Raw genomic sequence first — 23,799 nt, forward strand, 5'->3', positions numbered from 1 at the left:
GTAAGATATATGCTGGGATGGTGGACAGAAGCTAGAAACTGGAACCCACTGCTGCTACAGAGTTGAGGACAGTGCTAGGTCATCGCTGGCCAAACAGCCAGCAAATGGGCAGGAACAGGTTCTCTTCTTCCTCTTGCCTTCCAGTCTCCTTCTCCTGCTCCTTGTAGTTAGAAAAGGAGAAACAAATTTACCGCACCCTAGCACCAACATCACAGAGCCGAGTACAGAGAGTGGCTTTGGAATCTGGAGGCAATAGCTTAATAGTAAGCAGCCAGGACTATCAGCCCAAGGCATCTGACCCCACTGTCCCACCCAGGACGGGGAACCAAATCTCAGCCTACCTGCAGTGTTGGGTGTTAGACCCACCAGGAAGTGCTTCTTTAGGGGCATAAACATCAGCAAATAGAGATGCACTAGTGTTGTGGGGAGAGGATACTGCGTGGGGACGGAGGGAGGGCCTGGTGAATGGTCTGAGATAAGGGGAAGGTCAGTGGGCCTGAGGAGAGGACAAAAAGAGCCCAGTGTTCGAACGTGGGCTCTGGGGATTGACTGCCAGAGCTAAAGGCAGGTTCCGGCCCTTACAGCTGCTCTGACCTGGGGCAAGCTACTTAACCTTCCCGAGCTTCATGGTGCTGCTGTGAGGATTAAATGAGATAATCCCGGTAAAGTTCTTAGCCCAGCGCTTGTCACAGGGTGAGCATTCAATAAGTGTTAGTCCCTATTATCAGAAAATTTGTGGAACTCTTTCATCCACTTTCTCTGTATTGGTGATTACTGTGTATGCACCTGACAACCATTTTCTCATCTTGACAGGTCTGTGCTACCCAAATTCCACATTGGATCCAATATGATCTTTACTGGCCAGTCGGATAGTATATCCGCCCTTGCAAAACTGGTAGGGAGAATGGGTCCACACAGGGTCATTTCATCCAGCAAGATTTTTGTCTCTTAAGCTAATTAACAATGTGGCTATAGCACATGGGACCAAATCAGCTCCCCTGTTATCGAGGAGCTGAATTTTATGGATGATTGGGATTAGTGCAATAGTCCTTATTTATAAACAACGTTAGGACAGCCATTATTCCCTTCCCTATTACTATTCTTGGTGACTGTGGACATCTAACCAAATACATGATTATCTATGGTCTGGCTTTATGGTTGGAAGGCATCAGTGCCCAAGGCTGTGTGGTGTTTTTAAGGCACTGCAAGGCTAGGGATTCTGCCCATGGGACCAGCACAATAAAACTCACTTAAGACTGCAAGCAAACTGTCAAAATGTATCTCAAGATCTTGGTGTCCTGTATATCCTGCTGCTGTCCTTGGACTTCCAGTTGAACCCTTGATCTGAACAGTTGGTACCTCCCTAATGTTATACGCTTCCTTGAACCAAATTTGACTCTCTTATCCCTGACCTGGGCTGTCCTGGATTCTGGAACTGTGCAGTAGCTCTACCAGGGTCAATTAAGATGTGTGTTGGTGGGGGAGGTACCCAGATGGTGGTAGATGATCTTCTTTGTTGATTTGAAGGTACCTAACATCTCAGCATTAAAGACTCACTGCTTTAGTCCAATATAGTTTTTACTTGAAGATAGGGTTTCATGATAAAATCATTTGGGAAACAGTTAAACAGGCTCTCTTACCCCGCATCATCTCTGAGCTACTAAGGTACTGATGTTAGTTGGTGAATCTCCAAGAAAAAAGTATAAGCGGTTCCCCAACATTACGTAATCATCAACTCATTTTTTGAAGGAATAGCACTTGGGATTGAAAAATATGGTTCAGTTAGACACTGACCTTTTCTTATGATCTCTCTCTTCTTCTTGGTGTCTTCTTTCTAAATAAAAGTACTTCTGGAAGGAAACACGTATCAAGTCTCTGTCATCTTAGTGGGACTTAGTTCCATGAGTTTCCAAGCACTTTGGGTTTTCCTTGCACAAACACTTTCACAACTGTCTCTTCCCAGATGTCTGCCTGGGTTTGACCTGGCAGGTTGTGTAAAAGAGGCAGGTTGGGAGGGACTGATGTGGGGGCTGTGGTTCCTGAAACACCTCCCCTCGCCAACCGTCTTCTTTATTCCTTATTTATTTCCTTAATTACCAAAATTCTGACTTTTTGTCCCTCTCCTTGTGTCCTCCAGCTCATCTAGGGTGATGCAAATGACTTTCTCTGCTTTTGCACCTGGTCTTCCTTTCTTCATCTTCTCCTTTGTCAGTTTAGTTTGGATGGTCATTGATCTGGTTCAGATTAAGATAATGGAATACTTGTGATGCAGGGGTGCTCGTGCCGATCTGCAGCTGCTTCATTATTCAGCAGAAAGGAGAGATGAAACGCCACATTTGTGGCTCCTGATTCCAAGGCCAGTGCTCCTTCTCCCTGCACTGAGCTGCTCCCAGGACTGTATTAATCATGTCTTTTAATTCCATATTTTTGATGCTTTGGCATCTTGGGGACTTGCTGAGCCAGAGAGACTGTCTCTCCCAGGGCTACCTAATTCCTAGAGATGGTCAACAACTCACCCAGCCTACAGTTGTGACTTTCACATGCAGACCAACCAACCCCAAGCCCACACCCCCAGCGACCTCCTTTGTCAGGTTCCCATACTCCATGGCACTATCTGCCTGTCCTAGTCCCCCAGGGCCAGGGACCAGGCAACTAGGGACAGCCCCCGTGACTCAGAGCCTGCTGAGATGATCCAAACTAGCCAATCTGAAACCTGTGTACCCTGCCTTGCCCAGTCTTTGCCGTGGAAACCATAATAAAGGCTCTTGTCAGCCTCTCCCACCCTCTTCCCCAGGGACCCTGGCACTTCCTGTGTGATGCCCCCTCCCTGGATGGCATCGCATTCTCCCACCTCCTGGGATCTGTGAGTACAATTATCTTCTCAGTGAGAGTTGTTTACTGATCTGCACCATACCTGAATAATCATAAAACCTGTATTTTTAAACAAGGCTTGGTCCCAGGAAACTGCCTGTGTTTTTGGAAGGACTCAGAAGCTCTCCAGGGTTCAGGCAGATGGAGACCCTGAAGAAGGATCTTCTGGTGGCAGAAAGTTGTGTGGATAGAGCCTGCAGTTTCCCACCCTTGGAGACTGACTCCCCAAGGGAGGCCCTGTCATCATCGCTCCCAGCCCCGAAGGATTTCTCTTTCTTGGGTCCAACACTGACAAAGCCACAATTCCTTTTCCCTTGTTCCCTTTCACACAAGCCAGACAAGCCAGATTTTCAAAGAGAAATCAACTTCAAAAATAAGGGAAATCAAAAGGAAAATACACCAAGAAAAAAAAAAAAACCCAAACAAAAAAACCCCACCAAGGCATACATACACATGAACAAAAAACAAGAAAGAAAACAAAATAAAATAAAATGAAGGGAAGAAAAAGGAGAAAACCTACGAAGGGTCAGCTTCAAAGATCTGGGCTGCAGCCACCCTGGGTGTGTTCCAATCCGATCCTTTTAGTCTGTGGTGAGATGAGCTGTTTCTTGGGGACAGTGAGCCTCCCCTTCCACAAGTGCCCCGTGCTCCAGCCCTCCTCCCTACCCCGTTACATTATTGATTAAAAAAACAGCCTCATTATGGGGTCCATTTGGCAGTAACTTCTCCCTCTTTGGATACGGTCCAAGACAAACCATTGCTACACTTGAATATTTCTCTGGAATATGACTATGCCATCCAGTCTGCACCCTGCACTAGCTCTCAGGCCACACCCCTCTCTGCGGTCCTGGGAACACCAGCCCCCACCCAACTCCATCCGCCTCCTGCATCCACCCCTCCCCGTCCACCAGCTCACTGTGGCCCCTGGTGATTTCGCTTTGCTGTTCGTGGGCCTCCTCTTCTTGTTCCCTTGGCCATGATGACCCAGTTCTTGCTTGTCTGACTCTGGCCTGCGACCTTGACACTCCAGAAGACCTGGCCATAAAGAATTGTCCCCAAACTCCAGTCTAGGCTTTTGGAACACTGTCGAATGGAGCCCTGAACTCCTGATTATTCAGAAGGGATGGTGTACAGAAACCATGTTATTAGAATCTATTTGCTAAGTCCCTTGTATAGTAAACAAACACCATCACTCCCATTAAAAAAAAAAAAAGATAAGTTAAAAAGGTAGAATGGGTAGAAGGCCTGGTGCAAATGCAAACAACAGGCTCACTTCTTCTATTGAATAAATATTTATGGCACACCAACAATGTGTCAGTTACCATGAGTTCCAGGCACTGGGCATGTATCAGTAGATAAAACAGACAGAAATCTCCGTCCTCATGGGATTTATCTTCTAATGGAGGGGAGAGACAGACACTAAACATAATAAAGAGGCAGATTAATTAGTATGTTGGAAGGTGGTAAGTGCTAATGAGAATCAGGGAAGCTGGAAGACACCAAGGGAGACATGCAGGCTAGAATCCTAAAAAGGATGGTCAGTAAAGGCCTCACTGAGAAGATGACATCTGAACACATGCTTAAAGGGGGTGAGGATGCAGATATTGGGGGAAGTGTTTTAGGTAGACAGTTCTAGAGCAGCCAGTGCAAAGGCCCTGAGGCACTCAAGCAATTGAAATGAATTCATTGAATCCAGTGTGGTTGCAGCAGAGTGCCAGGAGGGGCGAGCAATCAGAAAGGGAAGGGTGGGGGATCCTAGGTCATGGGTGTGGTAGCCATGGTAAGAATTTTGGCTTTTACCCTGCGTGAGAGAGGAAGCCAATGTCAAGTTTGGAACAGAATGATATCATCTGACTTATATTTTGAAAGAAATACACTTTTTTTAAAGATTTTTATTTTTTTAAGCAATCTCTACACCCAATGTGGGGCTCGAACTCACAACCCCAAGATCAAGAGTCACAGGCTCCAGCGACCNAAGCCAATGTCAAGTTTGGAACAGAATGATATCATCTGACTTATATTTTGAAAGAAATACACTTTTTTTAAAGATTTTTATTTTTTTAAGCAATCTCTACACCCAATGTGGGGCTCGAACTCACAACCCCAAGATCAAGAGTCACAGGCTCCAGCGACCAAGCCAGCCAGGTGCCCGGAAAGAAATACCCTTGTAATTCATTGAACCCCTAGGATGGAGCTAAGGATTGTGCTAAACACCATACATGCACTATATCTTCAAATCTTTGCAGCAGCTTTTAGGGGAAGATTCTCTTATTATAATCTAAACTCTAGGAGGTGGGGAAACTGACTCAGAGATCTAGGAAACATGTCCTGCATCAGCTAATAAATCAAGGCGGCTGGAGTTGAACTCTAGTCTTTCTGATTCTGAAGCTAGAGCTTGAACCACTTCCTTGTGCCTTGGGACTCATCACTAACCTAAGCCATTAGGCTTTTGCCTGCACAGCCAGGGCCTGACGTGGCAATGGGCCCTAACCTCAGTTCTTTACACTGTCTTGGCATAATGGACATTTCGCGCACCCCCTCACCACTTTGCTTGACTGAATTTTTAGGTCCTTTTTCACACCTGATGCATTGTAGTTCAAAGCTCATACTCAAAGCTCTAACTGGTTCACTGTGAAGGTGCTAACTGAGGCCACGCATGTGAACGTGGCTTAAGCTGTCTCTTCATACCTATGGGTCAACCATGTTAGGCCCCCGTGGTACACATAACACCCCCTCCCCAATTCTTGTTCCTGTCTGACCTGCATGAGGGTCTCAAGCAGCTCATAGGGATCCTTCCTTGGCATCCCAGAGACAACAACCGATCAATAAATCTCTGGGTAACCCTCAGATTTGAATAGTAGCCTAGGGTCCATGTGCATGTGGCTTAAACTGGTCAGAATCTAAAACACGGTCTACTGAGCAACATCCGGCCCATATAAGCTGTTTGGTTGTGCCTGTGAGGTGTTTATGTGAGGGGTAAAGAGTTCCTGAGAAGGAATGGCAGTTTGGCTGCGGAAAGTGTGGTGAGGAACTGTCTAAAAGAGCTGGGACAAGAACCCAGAGGGTTTCATTTCTCAGCCTCCTTTGGGGAGGTACCCGATGACCCAAGACTTTTAAACAGCTACAAGAGCAAAAACTCCAGAACATAGTTACTATTTCAAGTCCATTCGCCCCTGTGATGTTGTGATTTAAATAAGAAATGTATATTTGGTTTTGTCCCTGTTCCTGGCACAGAGCTCCTAAAACCATTGGAACTTCCTAAGTGGTAACAACGATATAGGTGTCTTTTGTTATGTGAATGAGCTGACGTGGTAACCTAAGGTAACCTAAGGGGAGGGGGTGGTTGCCAGGGGAACCAACCACTTGATTAGAGGGTTGGAGCTTTCAGTCCTACCTCTGATCTCTGGAGAGGGGTGAGGGGCTGGAGGTTTAATCAATTGTCAATGGCCAATGTGTTCATCAATCATATCTATGTAATGAAGCCTCCACAAAACCCCTGAAGGACATTTAATTATACTTCAATAATAACAATATAAAAAATGCTCAAAGGACAGATTTGGAGAGCTGCTGGTTGATGCACACGTGGAGATGTGGGGAGAGTGGTGTGCTTGGAGAGGGCATGGAAGATCCGCCCCTTCCCCATACAGCCCCCTATGTATCTCTTCATCTGGCTGTTCCTGAGTTATTTCCTTTTATAATAAACCAGTAATCTAGCAAGTAAAATATTTTTTCTGGGTTCTGTAAGCCACTCTAGCAAGTTACTTAAACCCAAGGAGGGGGTCGTTGGAACCTCCAATCTATAGCAGATTGGTCAGAAGTGCAGGTGACAACCTGGACGTGCGATCGTGTCTGATGTGATGGGGAAGCAGTCTCGTAGGACTGAGCTCTTGACCTGTAAGATCTGATGCTACTGATGGATAGAGAGTGTCAGGATTGAGTTGAATCACAAGACATCCAGCTGGTGTCGGAGAATTGCTTGGTGTATTACACACACACACACACACACACACACACACACACACACACACACACACACACACACAGGAATTGAGTAGAGAATTGCAGCACCTCATTGGGGTGGGAGGTAGTTGGAATGGGGGAAGGGCAGGAGAAACGCTAATTTGAGCCGTATCAGGCTCAGGTGAGACTCTTCACCAGGCCATTCAAACAAGAGGAGGTGGATTTCTCTGGAGGAGACAGACAAGAGTCCCTTCCAGAAACACGAGTCTGAAGGAGAGGGCAGCCATTCACCCAGGCCACCTCAGGAAAGCCCACCTTTGCACTGCAAGAGAAGCAGCAGGATGTGACCTTTACTTTAACCCAGACTTTTCTCCAGATGCACTCTCACCCTGAGAGGCAGGACAATGCCTCCAGCTTCAGTGACAAAGTTTCTGGCAACAGGAGAATACCTGGCTTGTGTGGGGGCACTGCCCCTGTGGGGCCTCCGCTCTCGACAGGCCAAGCTGGAATGTTGTTATGTCTGGCCAGTGCGTGGGCACCCACTATCTACACTGACACAATTCTTGTGTCTGCCCTACCCTGAGGAATGGAGCAAACTCTGACCCAGGTATGATTTTACATGCAGCTCTGTCTTTCAGAGGCAATCATGAGGGCTTGAGAGGTTTTAAGTGAAGCTGGGGAAAGGTGGGTTCCTAGAGCAAAAGGAGTGAAGGGAGCAGCTTGCAGAGAGCGGATGGTTGGGGGGAGTAAGCAGTACGGTGACAGTGATCACAGACACGGTCATCTTCAAAGACCCAAGAATTGCTGAGGTGAAAATGAGTCAGAACCCCATTGGAGCAGATCCTTCAGAATAGATGATTCTTAGACCTTTCATTCCTTTATTCAGCAATTTCATTAATTCACTTATTTTTGTGTGATGATTGGCTCAGAACTAGGAACAGAGACACATACAATCTGGTTTGTCTTCAAGGGGTTTGCGGGTTAGAGCAGCACTGTTCAGTGCACCTTTCTGAGGTGCTGGAGATAATTCCGCACCATCGGCACGTGGCTACTGAGTGCTGGGTATGTGGCTAGTGCAACTGAGGCCTTGCATTTTACATCTTCTTTAATTTTAATTCATTCAAATTTAAATTTCACTGAGCCTGGAGAATAAGATGAAATAACTGAGCCAACTGAGCCTTGAAAAATAAGATTAAAAATAATCACTTCACACGAGCATGGTCTCGCTAAGCTCTGCCAGGAGGTGAGGGGGTTTTCCACACTTCTCTAGTACAAGTGAAGTTCTTCATGTTACCATGCCTTAGAGAGAGGACTATCATTCCCAAGCCGTTCTTCCTCTCCTCACTCTCATTTTTTTTCCTCTAAACATCTAGAGAGGAGGTCTGTGGATGCCGCAATAAAATAACATCCTTCATTTCTTACTCTGTGTAGCCTCCCATCTACCCATCCGTTCAGCCACCAATCCACATATTCAACCCTCTTCTGATTCAGCTTCCTTCTCTGAGGAGAGCTGAGATAGAGGAACGCGGGCAAGTGAGAAGCAGTGTACAGAATAAGTGTGAGACGTGAGAACCATGTACACAAGCCATTTCAGAGACAACGTCTTCCGGAGGTCCCTGGTAAGGGACATCCCTGCTCCCCAAAGGCAGCAGTTGCTGCTAATGGCCTTGATAAGGCCATCTAGATGGATCTCTATATTACACTGATTGCTGGATGAATTTTTCAAGTCAGGCAGGTTGGAGTCCAGGTAAACTATTAGCAATGACAATGCAGTAACAAAAACAAAGACTGCTGTCTGCCCCAAGAGCACTGTCATCATTTTTGTCCTGAACACCTTCAGTTACTACCTTGAAGATGGTTCTGCTCCCTCACTAGCCGGGGGCTGAGCTGTCTCTGCTGGCCAGGACTGGGGCTCATCGACATCCTCTCCAGGGAAACCAGCCAAGGAAATGGCCATGTTCTTGCTTCCACTGGGGCATCCCATGAGCCCCATCATACCTTGAGTTGGCAGTTGAGGGATTTCCCGTCCATTTAGTGAGACATCTGAGAGAGAAGAGAGGTCTAGAAAGGTCATCTCCATAATGTAAGACATGTGCACCCATTGAGGCCTGCTAGCACACACAGGGCTTGAGTACTATGGGCTGTCAAAAGATTGCTTCTCTGCACTATTGCTTTTTCTCTCCATTCACTAAATTTTGCTGAGAAAGTGCGGATGACTGAGAAAGAAGAGTTAAGTGGTCTGATGTTGGGGACAGAGTGTGAGGGATGCTATTATGCCAACAAAATATTGAGAGTCTTCTAATTTTTAGCCAATTGTTTAAAAGCTGACAGACGGTAATGCTTATGAGATGTATAATTCAAGGCAAATCTGTCCAGATAGAGAGGATAAAGCATCTTTAACTTGGCTAACAAATGTTGAGCTGCATTCAGATAAATAAAACCGACAAAACCCAAGGCACATAATTGCAACATTGGAGAGATGAAAAACAATCCTCTTTTTTTTTTTTTATTAAAGAAGTAGATGTACGTGAATAAGGAGCTGGGGTTTTCTACCCTTCACTGCTGATGAGTTACATTCTCAGTCACAGGCGAAGGCAGGATGCATCCCAAATCTTAAATATTTGACATTTGTCTACTCGTCCCAAGGTCAGGCTGCATGCCAGTTTTTCAGTGCTCCCAACTTTTTGTTTTGTGCCAAATAACAGGATCTTTGTTTCATTAATATTTAAGAGTAATTTAGATTGTGCCAGATGATCTTAAAGCTCATTTAAATCAGCTTGAAGATAATATTAAGCTTTCTCCCAGCATAATCTACTACCATAAATGATAGTGTCATCTGCATATAAATGACGGGCTAAATATGATAATGAATAGTAAAGATTACCGATATAGAATGACAACTGCGTTTGATTTCAGATAAATCTTTCAAGGATCCATTATTCTGTTTTCAGAATTAAAGATGCATTGTTTTTGTCCAAATCGTCTAAGGAAAACACAAAAGGTTTTCGTGAAATGGATCTTTTATTGTGTTAGAAAGGGAGGGGGAACGTCCACAAATTATACACATATTGTTTTGCAAACACAATAATTAGAGTTTGCACAGATCATTACTTTATTGGATTGAACAACTGTCTCTTGGCAATTGCTGCTTTTCTCCATTTTTTTTTTTTACCCTCTTCCTCCTCCTTCTTCTGATAATGATGAACACTTTTAAATACCGTTTCACTTGAGACTGGCTTGAACCCTTAAATTTTGCCATGCTACCTTCTAGGGGACATCCTTGCACCCTCTAAAAACATTGGATTTTAATAAATTACACCTTCCTTTTTTAAATTGTCCTAGAACTTCCCCGCATCAGTTATTTGTGTAAAATACACATTTTGGATAACAGTGCATCAAATATGACTTGTAAGAACTAAAGTTAAGCACATATATTTCTCTCCTAAGAGACTGTTTTTAAAGTCAAAGGGGAAAACATAATGAAGAGAAATGAAGAAATAGACAAGAGGAAAAGTCAATACCGATAAACAAGTTCTGCCCTTGGCATTGGTGGGGATGGAGGCCTAGGGCTGCCAAGGCAGCCATGTTCCATTTTCCTCATGGATGCAAAATAATGGTACTTCCTTTCCTTCCTTCTCTCTTTTCTTCCTTTTATCTCAGTGTCCCATCTGGCTTCCCCCAAACACAGAGAGGTCTCTCACCCCATTCAGGAGTTCTGCGGGCTGCTCTTGGAGTTTCAAAGCTCTGGTAAAGAAGGTGGAGTTTGCTTTCGGGCTGGGAAGGAATGGTTTTTCCACTTTTCAGAGTCAGTAGAGCCAGTCACTGTTGTGGGGCCAGGGAACAGGCCAATAAGTTTCCTGTGGGTAACTGCGTGGGTGTCCGGTGTCTCCTCACACAGCCTCCGGGACCCAAAGACCCTCCGTGTTTGTCAATCGAATGAGTGATTGGGAATACCATACAGGTAGAAGAAGTCTATTACGGAAGGTAAGGGCTTTCTGCTCATCCACACAGCTGGGTATGTCCAGGCAAGCAAACAGCCCTCCTCTTCTTGGGTCCTCCAGCTTTGCCTACACTTGAGGAACTGCTTCCTTGACTTTCCAGTCCCAGAGAGGAAAGACCTTAAGATGAAGGAAACCCAGGGAAGCAGTGGTGCCTGAGAGGTTGTGAGGAAACAGGTTATGAGCAGACTCTCTGTGTGGTGGGGGGATCTGGGGTGGAAGTCAAGCCAAACTGTTGTGCAGAAGTCACCGTGCCTTGTGTCTCCATACGTTGGTCTGGATGGTGCCTTCTATCTAGAATGTTCTTTATAAACAAATTTCTACTTTTCTTCCTTCAAAAGTCTGTCCCAAATGTAACTTCCTCTTTGAAGTTTTCTCATCTTTTTGGACAACATTAAATCTTTTTTTTTTTTTTTGCTTCTACAGTATTTTGTATATAACTCCATTAGCCCTGGATATTTATCTCCAGGTGTCCGTCATCTCCATCAGCCTGTGCTGATTCACTCTGAAGGGTGAATTTTATTTGTCTTGATTTTTCTCATGCTTAGCACAGTGGTAGACATTTTAAAGGGGTCTGCTGAGTGAGGATGCTGGCACAGAGCATTGAGAAGGCGCAATGGAAAGAGTGCTGGCAGGATCACTCTGTACGATCGTATAGGTTGTGCACTGTACATCTGTGTACATGACTCATGTTTCTGGATCCCTGACAGCTGGGTGGAGAGATGGGGAACTTAGAGCTTAGGAAATGGATCATCTTAGAGCCCTTTCTGTCCCTTTTCACCTGGTCCACAGGGCTTTAAACTGATCTAAGTTCTTAAGTATAACATGTTTTCCAGACCAGAAGACTTCCCTATTTCCCCTCAAATCTTCCCATCTGTGACTAATGTCTCAGTTTCCCTCAATAGATACCTTACTCTTTCATTTCCCCAATAAATAAATAGGAGTGTTTTGGTGTCTTTTAATTTGAGAGTCATATTGAGACCTGATCCTTTCCTGCTGGGATCATTTGAAGAGACTCGAAAATAGGAAATCATATGCCCAGTGGGAAGGGAGGTGGGAGTGGGATGGAGGTGGAAAAAATTTCAGAGAGGACCTGCCCTATTAGCTGTGTTTGGGTAGAAAACAAGTTAATGTACACAGGAAAGCCAGAGAGACAGCCAAGTTTTAACCACAAAGGGAGGGAGCCTGAGGTTGTGGGTGGTTGAGTTTAGAGGGGAAGGCCATGCTTGGAGATGGTGAAGGAGCTAACAGAACAATGGCTCTGCCCTTTGAAAACCTTTTTTTACTTGTCTCACAGTCTGGCCACTAATTATCTCATAGTTCACCCTGCTTTCTCTGAGATTGGTGTATCCTATTGACAACAATCAGAGCAACACATCACCTTAAGACCTTTTACTATCTTTACCGGAGTCTGTTGGAAAAGCTCCCATTTTGGAGAAGGTTCTCAGAGAGAGAACGGTCAGCCCAGCCCTGGTCTTCCTGTGTGACACTTGCTGATCATCTCTGGGCATCCAATGCCCAGGGTGTGACTGCTGTCCTGGAACCCAGAGGCCCTTTGACAATGAAGCAGGCGCCGGGAGGTCAAATTCCTTCCAAGGGGGAGGCTGCATTCTTGGTGGCTCTGCCCAAAGCCAGAGCTTTCCCCGCTGAACATGGGGACTCCTGTAGGTGGATTAAAAAGTCCATCTCAGGGGCACTTGGGTGGTTCAGGCGGTTAAGTGTCTACCTTCAGCTCAGGTCATGATCCCAGGGTCCCAGGATCAAGCCCCACATCAGGCTCCCTGCTCCGTGGGGAGCCTGCTTCTCCCTTTCCCCCCAGCTTGTGCTCTCTCACTCTCTCTCTCTCTCTTTCTCAAATAAATAAATAAAATCTTAACAAAAAAAAAAAGAAAGTCCATCTCACCAGGCAGAGATGGGAAAAAAAGTCTCCTTCTGAAGGAATCTGGACAGAGGGTGGGGCCTGGACACATGGACAATGGCAGGAGCTGGTGAGGGGGGCTCAGTAAGAGAAAAGGAGCTCAGAGGTAAGGACAGGTGGAAAGACACCCCCCAGTTTGCTCTGTGCTTACTGCCCTTAATAATGCAAAGCCAGGGAAATACTAAACAGATTTAGTGAGCAGATACGGCTGACTCACCTTACAATGATTGGTGCGTTAGGCAAGCGTGAGTCTCCTTCACAGGCTCCTCTCCCTAAGTGCTAGCTGCAGTTCTCCAAGAAGGATGCTGCCAGGCAGGGCCTTGCCGCCACCTGCACCCCACAATTGTCATTGGATGCTATCCGTGGGAAGAATGAGCTCATTTAATCCTATAATAGAACCAGCCTCTGGGCTAGATACCATTTTTACCCCCATTGTACTGATGAAGACACTGCCGCAGAATCAAGGCTGCATGGGTCATGAGCAATGGGACAGGAGTCTGACTTCAGAGCCTGAGATCTCATTGAGAGCAGTAGCCCACCTCACCATTTTCAAGTAAACCTGGTCCCCCCCCCACTTTTATTGAGATGTAATTGACATGTTACATTCTATTAGTTTTAGGTGTACAAAATACGTATATAGTGCAAAATGATCTCCACGGTAAGTCTAGTTAACATCCATCATTTCACATAGTTTCAGTTTCTTTTTTCTTGTGATGACAACTTTTAAGACCTCCTCTCTTAGCAGCTCTTCAACTCAATAGTATTCACTATAGTCCCCAGGCTGTTCATTCCATTCCCAGGACTTATTCCCCTGGTAACTGGCAGTTTGTACCTTTTGGCCACCTTCGCCCAACCTCAACCTATACCTGTTTGATGAGAGTCCATCCGGATTCTGAGGTCTCCTCACTGGCCCTCAGGTATGGGCACCTGTTTCCCTCCTTACTGAGGAGGAAGAAGGGGCTTCAGCCTTTAAACCCGTCTGGGGCGGCACTGGTGGTGGGAAATCAGGTGTGCAAGCCCCTCGGCAGGAGCGATGCTTCCGTTACTCAGAAGCGTGGACTCCTCCTCACCTTGTCTATTACCCCCCGGGGTCTCCCCCAGGTGCCTACTTCTCATTCTGCGTACTGACCATCTGCTGATTATTGATTTGTCTGACAGTCTAAAAAATGCCCAGTGCTAAAAGGAATGCTGGGCTTTTTCAGTCTGCTCTCTCCTCTCCTATATTCTTTATTGGGGAAAAAATATTCCATTTAAAAAAATACTATTGATGGTTAGTTCTTTTAATCTCCTGGGCACCGACCAATGAAGAATGCATCAAACTGTCCAAGCCCTGTCAGCTGGACTGTGACCACGTGAGAGACCAGATGCCGGAGCTGAGGGGGATGCAGACGAGATGGAGAGCACTGGGCGTAAGGGTCACGACACGCGTGAGCTTCTTAACCCTTGGCAGCATGCCTCACACCTGAGAGATGTTAAGGCTCCCAGAGCCCAGGCTACTCTCAGGCCCATTACAGCAGAATCTCCAGGTGAGGGACTCAGACACTACAACTTTTCAAGTTTCCCATCTGATTCCATTTTAGGCTTCTGGTGGCTGTGTTGTATTATTTATGCAGAAGACTTATGCAACCCCAGCCCACTTATTATGGACATGGGGGGGGTGGCCTTGTATAGGAAAATGGTCTTGCCAGCCGGCTCGCACATTAACTCTCAGAGAAGTTTCCTTGAGCCCTTTACTTCAGTTCCAGTGACATCTGATATTCACAATGTGTTAGTTATCTATGCCTGCATAACAAATTCTCCCATACTTATCGACTTCTACCAACCAACATTTATTATCTGGGAGTTTGTGGGTCAGAATGCAGAAGCAGCTTGGCTGGGTGATTCTGGCTTAGAGTTGCTCATGAGGTTGTAGCCAAGATGTTGGCTGGGGCTGCAGTCACCTGAAGGCTTGACTCAGGCTGGAGAGTTCACTTGCAAGCTGACTCCCTCATATGACTGTTGGCAAGAGGCCTCAGTTCTTTCCAGCTGGCCCTCCCAGAAGGCTGCTTGAGTGTCCTCATGACACGGCATGTGATGATTCAAGAGTGAGAACAAGGAGGAGGCCATCATGTCTTTGCTATCTAATCTCAAATGTCTTAGACCCTCACTTCCACCACATTCTATGTGTTAGAAGTCACAACATACAGCCCACAGGTAAGGAGAGGGGAACTAGATTCCACCTGCTAAAGGGGGAGATAAAGAATTCTTGGATGTATTTTAAAACCATCCCAATGAGTATTGGAAATTAGTGTCTTTTCTCATTTTACTTATCTTTTTCCTAGGCTGAGGCCTTAGTTCTGGATTTTAGTGATGCATCAGGAAGCCAAATGCACAGCTGGCATAGACCAATGTCCCCTGGGCCAACTCTGTAATTTCCTTCTTCTTTCTCTTTCATTCTGGTACTTGACTCATTCTTTCCAGCAAACCCACAGTTACCTTTCCAGCTCTGGCTCTCTGTTGTCTGGCGTCGGTGTGGTTCTGCTGCTGGGGGTGGACATGGTGGATAAAGAATGTTTTGGACTGGGAGGGAGGGGATGGCAAGGGAAGAGATGCCCTCTGTGTGGTCTGGTCCCACAGTCAGCACTTTCCCTCCATGAATCATAATCTCCCAGGGGAGCACATCTCCTATTATGCTAACGGAGAGTTTGTCTCATTGCCAGACTTGAATGATATTATGCAAGGTCTGGCTTTGAGCTCTTGGAAACTGGAGTCAGAGCAGGAGGGAAGGATCTTGTCTACCACATCGGAAACCTGGGTTTTAAATATAAACCCCAGATATTGGAATAAAGCTTTTCCTGCTATCACTATTAACAAAGGAGCATCTTGAGTTTGCAAAGCCAATGATTTATTAAAAAAAAAATGTTACCATTTGTAGCTACTCATTTGGGGGAATCAGACTTTCCTCACTATTATACAATCAAAACAAAATCCTAAAATAAATTGGATGCTTAGCCTGGTATGACATTAGTTTACATCCTTAACTCGCCATTTTAAATTGTGTGCTGCAAAGATTCATTTCACCACAATATCCTTGATTGACTTCTAATACATAAGAGTTATGAGTTAAAGCCTATAAAATATATATTTCATAATAATTTGTCAATTTTAATCTGTTTTATACATTAATGTATCTGCTTGCTGTTGCAAATTACAGAAAACCCATGTTGATGTGGGTTTAATGCTTAGTGGTTTAAGCATTAAGATTATTTATCATCTTACATAAAAAGAAATTCCAGGGTTGGTCAAGTTAATGGTTCAGCGACATCATTGAGGACCCAGGTTCTTCTCCTTTTCCGTTTTGCCTTCCTCAGGGTGTTATGTTTGAACTAACTGCCCTCAAGAGAGCAAGATGGCTTCCGTAGTTCCACGCATCCATGCACACATGGAAAATATCCAGTGGGAGAAAAGGGCAAAGTGTCTCTTCTTAGGAGCAAATAATTTTTTTCCAGAAGCCACTAAATAGCCCTCCCCTGGCATTTCATTGTGCAGAATTGTTTACACCAGTCATGGCAAGAAGGCCCACCACAATTGGCCTTTCCCGAAAGTGGAGGGGAGATGCGGACCCTGAATGAAACCTGGGCTGAGCCAGCATGAACATAGGAGAGAACTTTTGGGACTCTATTAACAGTATCTGCCAGGATTTGGGTTCCTTTTAGGAGTCATTTAATAAAACCATTTTGCCACTAAAAAAAAAAATGGTTGAAAAAACTTCTGGGTGTATTGAGAATTCTTCCTGGGCCAGGCCTTTTTGCTGCCAGCCAGTTTTGCTGGGAGGGAGGCGAGAGCCCACACGTATGCTAACCACTGCAGGGTTCAGCCTGCCCTTCAGCAGACTTCCTTCCCTCAGAGACCCTGGCTGACCTCTGCACGGAGATCGACAGCTTATAAGGTGCTTTCCCGTATTGACCTCATTCATCCTCAAGCTATGATGCTGGCTAGGGACTCCAAAATCTAGTTGGCCCTCTGTCTACCCGTAACATCTGGGAGTATCTTGAATAAAGCAGAGTCATGGGTCTCACCTTGGACCCACTGAGTCAGAACCACATGAGGTATTTTTTCCCCAAAGTTCTCTGAGTATTTCTGCCAGCGTGGGAAACTGTGAGAGGTTTGACATGGCTGGCGAGTTGGTGGAGCTGGGCAAGAGCCCGCAGAGGTGGGCAGGGTTCAGGTGAAGCTGGGGCTCTGAGTCAGGCCTGGGACTTTGTCCTGTGGGACACCATCAGAAGAGCACCTTGTCATCGCCATCAGGTGGGTCACAGCTGACGGGTGACGGACATTAAGCCAAAGCAAGGGGGACCGAAGAAAGGAAAGGGCCCATGCGAGAAGCTAAGGAAACACAGTCAACAGGACTTAGTGTCTAATTAAATTGAGAGAAAGAAATCCCTAAGTGGCTCCCAAGTGTCTAGCTTGCGGGATCCTCTCTCTCAGCAGGTCGCTTTTCTCTGTCACTGGTTTTCTGGCTGAGGAAGACAACGCGGACTGAAAAACCCTCAATGCTTTCACCTCAGTCAAAATTTCCTTCACTTCCCTCTTCTTCCACCCCCCCCCCTTGTTCCTCCGAAAGCTGACCTTCCAGCACTGCCTGTGCTCAGGGCTTTGGAATCCGCCCACACAGCCCAACCTGACCATTCATCTCTCCGCACTGAAGAGCAGTCATAAACAACCAGTCTTCCACCACACGGATACTTGGTGGATTTTGTCCACAGGAAAAAAAAAAATAAATAGATCCATCTAAGCTGGAAAGGAGATATCCACACACACCCTAAGCAGGGAGAGGGGCAGTGTGGGGCTAATCTTGAATTAAATAAAATGCTAATGTTTAAATGAAGAAAACAGTGAAAAGTGTATACTAAGGAGCCTGGGCTAGACCCGATGATAACTGAAATCTCGAATTGTATTCTTGAATACTTGTATTCATTCTACTGTACTGTGTTCTAAAGCAAGTGAATTCTAATGTTTTGCTGAAACACTGATGGAAATTGTGAGAGAACAGTGGGAGGGTAAAAATGAAAATCCTTGAATTTCCTGAATGCTAGTAGTTTAAGAATTTTTAAAAAGCCACTCATGAAAAGCTCTGGCAAATTTACTTTTTTGGTTTCTTTTCGGCTTTTTTAGGCACTTTTTTTGTTGAGCACTATTTTCATCTGACCACTTCTGTTCCTCCAAGATCTCTAGGCTGACACACGTTCTGTTCCTTGGGTCTGCATGTGAAAATCCCCACTCATCGCTCCATTCCCCAAAAACCTGTCAGTTGCTCACAAATCTTGGATGAACACAGGACCACCCACTTCTTTGCCACTCAAACAAAACACATTAAAGGGAGTCATTTCCCCTATTAAAGGGTGAAGAACAATCATGATTGCAAATCTGCCATTCACTCACTGAAGAGCAGGTGGGAGCAATGTTTAAAAGAAACAGAGGTCTGGAATAGTGAATAAAAATATAATGGTATATCGGTCTGGTGGAATTTTCTTCAGCTCCAACAAAAATAAACTATTATCGTGATGGATGCAAATATACGGATAAATTTCAAAATAATTTTGTTAGGTACAAAAAACCAGACCAAAATGGAAGTATAGAGCATATGATGCCATTTTTATAAAATTTTATAAAATGCAAACTAATCTGTTATGACAGAAAAACCATATTGTGGTTGTCTGGGGACAATGAGTGGGAAAGGCAAAGTATAAAGGAATACGAAGAAACTTTTGGACGTGATAGATACATTGATAATCTTGATGGTGGTGAAAGTCTCACAAGCCTCTGCATATGTCAGATCTCATCAACTACACACTATAAGTATGTGCAATTCATTGTGCCTCAATTCTCTGTAAATAAGGGTGTTAAAAAAAAAAGCCAGGGAGAAAAAAGATTGAACCTTCCCAACTGAAATTTTTCAATACGGGCATACTGATCATCTTTCTCTAAGGTAATTTTTCTTTCTAATTTTACAGTTATTTTTGCAGATTTATGTTTCCACACTAACCCCGCAAGTCATGTCAGTAGGTCCTTTCTATTTGCCAGACACTTGGGCATAATGAGGCTTCTAGAAGCACGGGCTGGCGAAGATGCAAAATTCGTCTTTTCTGTTTTGCTCCGTGCCTCTCGAAGCTCGCAGCTCTCAGTTGTTTCCAGGATCCCAGCTCCCAGGCAGCTCAGGCAGGCGCTCCCTCCCTCCCTGTGTGGGGCTCCTCCCTAGCTGCCCTCTCTCCTTGCTCTCGAGCTGGAAACTCCATGGAAGTGAGTGGCACCTGTGTGTGTGGAGAAGGTGAGCAAGAGTTCAGGTGGTGGGGAGGAGACTGGCTCCTTTGGGGAGAAGCGGCACACGGAGACCAAATGCCTTCGCGGAGAGAAGCTTGAAAGAGAAAGCTGCGCAGGGAGGGGTGAACCGGAGGGCGCCCTGCAGAGAGAAGGGGCTGCGGCAGCCGGTTTGGGTCCCTGAAAGGGAGGGCGGGCTTGTGGAGGTGAGGTCCCAAAGGCCCTCTTTCCTCCACATCTTCGTCTGTCTGCCTTTTCCATTAACAGACGTCGCCGTGGCACTTGGAGCAATGATGTCTCAGATCCCCAGACACAATCCTGCTCCACGCGGACTGCAGAACTGACGTACTCAGAGCACGGGCTAAGGCTCAGCAATTGTTACCTGAACAGTAGGCTGATGTTCGTGCTCAAGAAGATGAAGAATTACAGCCAGAATCACTCCTCCCAGGGGCCATGACTCCAGTGTCATGGTGTGTATTGCAAATATTTGTGATAATTCATGGAGTGGCCATTAACAGGCATTGCATCAAGCACTTATACCTATTATCTATTTAAATCCATTCACTAACCCTGCAAGGGAGTTATTGTGATCCACTTTTTTATAGATGAGAACACGGAAGCTCAAAGCCACAGTGACTTCCCCAAGACCACGTACTTGCCAAGTAGAGCTGCTAGGACGTGAACTTAGTTCTAAACCCGGATCCTTTTCTTTCCTACCCACCCATTCTCCAAACCGTATTCTGTTGGACACAATCAGCTCTCCTCGCACCTCTTCTTTCCATGTCCTCCCCTGAGTTTTGTAGGTTTGTACAGTCTAGCCTCCGAACAGGTTGTGAAGAGTTCCGTTTGGCTTTGGCACCCCATTTTCAGAACATAAGTGAAGAGACAGAAAGCAGTGTAGGCATCTGTGAACGCATCAGGAAGCCTCTAGCGGGGTCGACGATACAGAGCACAGTTGCATGTCTGTGCACTTTCTATCTCTCTTTTTCTGGTCCTGGGAGATACTGCTGACCTCTGAGCTTTTTCTCAAAGCAATCCTAAGCAGTCTCGAGGTCAGGGAGACACTTTTGGGGTGGGAGGGGCCTGAGTGAGGTCCTGAGTGGGGCACCTCAGGGTTACCCAGATGGACGCTGATGCCAGGCCTCCCCTCTGTTCACGGAGCATGGGGCCGGACATATCTGCCCTGAGGGACTTGCGGCATTAGTTTATTTCCCTTCCCTGGTCTGCCAGGGGCTCCATGTCCTCTCATAAAAAGCAAGGGCCAAGGGAGTACAGAACAGAGAAACAAGAGGAAATGGAAGCTCTTTGGGGAAAAGTGACTGACAAACTGAAGGAGTGGAGAAAACACTAGCACAAACAAAAGAAGGGAGAACAGGCTGTGGGAGAGTAAGCAAAAGAGGTCTGTGTCTGGAGCCCTGGGACCCGCAGAGTGCTGATTTGTTTTCTATAAAAAGAGATGTGTTATTCCCCACCCCCACCCCCATTTTTTTTTTTTTTTTTCCACCCCCCACCCCCCAGCAAATAATGACAAAGAAGAATGGTTGCGGAGTTTACTGAAATAGAATAGTCTGCGGGGTATTCCGAGTGAATGAAATGTGCTCTCAGATATCTTATCATGCTCCCTACCAACTTGTTTTTATTTCAAATTGCCTACAACAGGTGCCAGAGTCTGGGCAGAGTCTAATACCATACCTTGCAACAGCTGTGTGTAGAACGCACATAGAAATAGTAAAGCAAGGTTACACAATGTGACCGGTCTCATATGGCTCGGAGCAGCTCTAGAATTTAAAACATTTCCTTGTCCTCGAGTTAAATTGGGCCCCCATGATATATGTTCTGTAACTCAATATGAAAGGCTGCTGATGGATGGCTTGATAGCGTGGCCACCAGAGCTGGTAGTAGGCACCTGCGAGGAACATGTGTGCTCTTGAGTGGACCCAGCTCTGTGAAGACAGGCTCTCTGAAATGGTGCTCGCTTGGTGCGTGCAAGTGGGCCCTCCCCCAACATGCAGGGAAAATGCTACGGGGTTTAGCACAGACATCACCTGTGCCAGAGACACTTCTTCAGCTGCAGCCCAAACAGGGGAAGCTGTAGTTTATAAACAGGAAATTTCAGCCCCTGAGTTCCAGCCTTTATCTTCCACCCCAGAAAGCATGTTTGAAGTGAGTGACAGTGGTGCCATTAAACTTGTTCTAATTTGATAGAAAAACAAAATCCCTAAACTTCAGTTCACATAGAGGCACGACCTATTGTTGAGACTCAACGAACCAATACTGCAGCTCAGAACCCCTGGCTAAGAGGACCTTCTTAATTTGATGAAATATGTAAGAGTCATAGAGAACACAATCCTATTTTGCTCCAGGTCTTTTTCTGCAATTTGAAATGGGACAGGGTGCTCTCAGTGGGCAGAAGTCTAATGATGTGTATCGGTCAGGATTCTGAGGTGCAAGCAACAGAAACAGGTCTGGACAGTTTAAGCGGAGAAGGAAGGTACTAAAGCCATAACGTTTTGCTCAGAGCTGCTGAAACTTTGTGGGGCATGCACATTCAGAACCACGTCCCCAGCCATGCTGCAGCGCTGAGCCCCAGACACTGTGGCCGGTCCTGCCCACACCACCAGCACCTGCACTGCCAACCCAGCAATTCCACCTTTTTGCAAACCCTGCCACTACCAGAGGGGCATGCCTCATGGTCTCTGAGCCCGTGAGGGAGCCCCAGATGACTGGCCAAGTGGAAGGCATGGGTTGGAATCCCAGAAAGGGTTTTGGAGTTGATGCATTAGGAAGAAAATCAGTGGGTAATCTTCATTCTGACATTTTGCTAGACTGTAGGCAGGGCCATCATGGGTCTTGTTCACATATATATATTCCCAGACCCTAGCATATTACCTGGCATGTGGAAAGGGCTCAATAAGCCTTTGTTGAAATGAATTAAAATTGAATTTTAAATTTAGAGGCACCCTTTCCAAGGGCTGACTGCCAGTCACTATTGCAAATTAGTTCTAGTAAATCAAAGTAAATTAGAAAGGAAATCAAAAATAGACTCTCCAAGCCCAGCAGTTGCGTACACTTAACTATCACAGAATTTCCCTTAAACCTATGGGTTAGTGGTTTGTTTATTTGCTTTTACACTCACTGACAGCTTTACTTTTTCTAGTAATAACTGTGTTTGCCTGTGTCTGTCCATCCATGTCAGCATATTGACTAAAGATGGTTTCGCTATCAAGAAATGAAACTATCATCAACCTTTATCTGGAGGCCAGAGTATTTCCAGAGAGTTTGCTCCTGTTTTGTGAGACTCCTCTCTTCGATGGGGGAGGAAAGAAGGAAAGACCTTTTCCTATAGGCAAAAAAAGATTTTCAAAAGCTTATTTGCAGTGCCTGGACCATTACATGTGGTCCTCCCATTATGTTCTTATTGAATTACCCCAGATGTTGTGCCCTGTTCCTTTCTTCCTGGTCGTTTGCAGAATTCCCAAGTATGAGACTGCAAAGTGGAAAGCGCTGTAGAAGATCATTCTTCCAGCAGATTCAAGGAGATGGTCATTGTTAACACACAATGATGCAATTAGCGTTGGAGCTGTGCTCTAGGACACACACAGGGATTACTTCTCACAGTATACCTGCCAAAACAAGTTTTAATTGATTCTGGATGAATCATAAATTTTTATGCCCCAGATTCAGAAAAATGCCTCAAAAGTTTAAAGGTCTAAAATCTCATTGGATTTGAAAAATGGAGAAGTCCTTAAAAATCATCATGAACTAGATTCCATCCCTTTTAACTTCAGCTGGATTTAAGTATCAATGGTGCTCATTTTCTGCCATACAGAGTCATTTTCTTGGGGTAGGAGGATTATTTTTTTGGTGTGTGTTTCTCTACATGGATTCTCTCGCTTGTTGGTGCAGCAATTATTTTTGAAAAATGGTTTGCATTGTTCAGTTTTGAAAAATGTAGTATCATGATTCCAATTATGCTTAAAACAAGTATATGTGAACTGAAAATTATCTCTGAATGAGATAGTTATTATTGAATTTTTTTCCTTTTCCTTTTCTGTAGTTTCCAACTTTTCAATAATGAGCATGTACTGCTTTCATGATCAGGAAAAAAAAAACATATAACAAGCATTTTTTTTTTTTTGCTATATTACCATACTTGAATTCTTAAAATTTTCCCTTCTGCAAAATCATGTACCAAAAATAGCAGAGCTTATGGGGAAAATAACATTGGGATAGATCATTCAAACCTATGGAAGTCTGAAACCAGAATATTAATAAAAATCAATAGTAATTCTAATACAAATAGTGGCATAAGCAAATATACAGACATACAGAAACCTGGAGCTCATACTTCCTCTTTTGAAATATCTGTCTTGGAGGGCATTCATTTCCAATAGATAACATTTTGCCAATATTAAAACTCGGATTTGGGGTATAGCCTTCTTCATTAATTCTTTGTCTTAACATGGAGTATGATATCTTTGCAGCTTCATTGTTTTCACTCTCGGTTTGCCCAGAATAACTTAAGGTGGTGGACACGTAGAGTCCTGGAAGCCACTAAACCACACAATACATGAACTACAGAAAAATCAAGACTATACATTTTTAGGTGTTTTTTCTTAAGTTTGGCAAACACTTGTAAGCCTTTAATTTGTTTTTACATGCTATTTATTTATTTATTTATTTATTTTAGAGAGAAAGCATGAGCAGAGGGTGGAGTAGAGAGGGAGAGGGGAAGGGAAAGGGAGAGAGAGAATC

The sequence above is a fragment of the Ailuropoda melanoleuca genome, chromosome 5 (assembly GCF_002007445.2).
Source record: "Ailuropoda melanoleuca isolate Jingjing chromosome 5, ASM200744v2, whole genome shotgun sequence".
Classification (NCBI taxonomy): domain Eukaryota; kingdom Metazoa; phylum Chordata; class Mammalia; order Carnivora; family Ursidae; genus Ailuropoda; species Ailuropoda melanoleuca.